The 1,986-nt window shown below is 54.6% G+C and overlaps 1 protein-coding gene across 1 annotated transcript in view; it reads right to left on the bottom strand.

The window, feature by feature from the left end:
- Positions 1-1,986, bottom strand: part of VWA5B1 (von Willebrand factor A domain containing 5B1) — a 71,923-nt gene that overhangs the window by 69,612 nt on the left and 325 nt on the right. The gene's annotated exons all lie outside the window — the stretch shown is intronic.

Below are 1,986 nucleotides of genomic sequence, written 5' to 3'. Positions count from 1 at the left end.
CACATCTCCAACATTGCAGAACAAGTCCGGCTGAGTGTGACCAACCGCCGCCACCCATACAATCTGCGACCGCGAGGAACGCGCAATCTGCGAACGTGAGGAACGCACAATCTGCGAACGCGAAGAACGCACACAGGCGTGCTGCAGGGACCCGACTTTGAAATATCAGTAAAAGGGAAGACGCAGAGTCGGAGCTGCAGGAGATATTTTAAGACTTCAACAAAAAAAAAAGCCCAGCGCGGCGACCTCAGAAGAAAACAAGCGGCGGATTTAGGAAAGACGTAAACAATCATCGCGATTCCTGGAATGCCCGCCGTCCTCTTGGCGGTGGCGCTCGGGAGAGATTCGGCGCTCGGGTTTGCGGCGCGTTCATCTCCTCGCAGCCTCGGGACGTGGTAAATTGAGGCGTTTAAGACCTCGTCCTTCCGCCCGGAGGGTTCGGCGTTTAATCGGCGTTTACGTCACAGACGCCAAGAAGCGCCTGCGAGGGACAGAACGGGGATTGTTGGGGCGATGAAGGGAAAACGCTGAGCAATGTGCGCGGTCTCATCGGGGGCCACACTGGCGGTAATGCAGCAATTAAACTCAGGTGCACTTTGGGACTTCAGATCCATAGACACCCCAAATCACCCCCATCGATGCCGAGATTACTGGACAGAGGCCGGCTGATATTTCCCTATGGGGCCCTTCTATGGGGTCCTAGTATGGGGTCCTGTTATGGGGGGGCCCTGCTATGAGGTTCTGCTATGGTGCCCTGTTAGGGCCCTATTATTAGATCTTGCTATGGGGTCCTGTTATGGGGGGTCCTGCAATGAGGTACTGTCATGGGGTCCCTGCTAGGGGGTACTGTCATGGTGTCCTATTATGAGGGGTCCTTGCTATGGGGTACTGTCATGGGGTCCTACTATGGGGGTCCTGTTATGGGGTGCTGTCATTGGGTCCTATTATGAGGGGTCCTTGCTATGGGGTACTGTCATGGGGTCCTACTATGGGGGTCCTGTTATGGGGTGCTGTCATTGGGTCCTATTATGAGGGGTCCTTGCTATGGGGTACTGTCATGGGGTCCTACTATGGGGGTCCTGTTATGGGGTGCTGTCATTGGGTCCTATTATGAGGGGTCCTTGCTATGGGGTACTGTCATGGGGTCCTACTATGGGGGTCCTGTTATGGGGTGCTGTCATTGGGTCCTATTATGAGGGGTCCTTGCTATGGGGTACTGTCATGGGGTCCTACTATGGGGGTCCTGTTATGGGGTGCTGTCATTGGGTCCTATTATGAGGGGTCCTTGCTATGGGGTACTGTCATGGGGTCCTACTATGGGGGTCCTGTTATGGGGTGCTGTCATTGGGTCCTATTATGAGAAGTCCTTGCTATGGGGTCCCTGTTCTGGGGGTCCTGTCATGGGGTCCTGTTCCTGCTATGGGGCCCCTGTTCTGGGGGGCCCTGAATTCTGCATTCTGTTGGAATCTACAAGTGAAATCTCTGGGAAGTGATGAGAAGTGTTGGGGGATTTCAGAGATTATTGGAGCATTGAAGCGGGCGGCCATCATGGTGTCATCTCTCCTCATCCACTCATAGATCAGAGACACAGAGAAGATCATCAGTGAGAACAAACCATAAACTCATCACAAGTGGGACATGAGAGATAAATGGGGGGGTAGGGGGGAGACAGAGAGAGAGGAGGAGGGAGAGAGAGAGGAAGGGAGAGAGAGAGAGAGAGGAAGGGAGAGAGAGAGAGAGAGGAAGGGAGAGAGAGAGAGAGAGGAAGGGAGAGAGAGAGAGAGAGGAAGGGAGAGAGAGAGAGAGAGGAAGGGAGAGAGAGAGAGAGAGGAAGGGAGAGAGAGAGAGAGAGGAAGGGAGAGAGAGAGGAGGGGAGAAAGAGAGGAAGGGAGAGAGAGGAGGGAGAGAGAGAGGAGGAGGGAGAGAGAGAGGAGGAGGGAGAGAGAGAGGAGGGGGGAGAGAGAGAGGAGGAGGGAGAGAGAGAGG

Source organism: Nanorana parkeri, unplaced genomic scaffold (assembly GCF_000935625.1).
Source record: "Nanorana parkeri isolate BGI_ZX_2015 unplaced genomic scaffold, ASM93562v1 scaffold2092, whole genome shotgun sequence".
Lineage (NCBI taxonomy): Eukaryota > Metazoa > Chordata > Amphibia > Anura > Dicroglossidae > Nanorana > Nanorana parkeri.
This window is presented reverse-complemented; position numbering and strand designations above follow the sequence as displayed.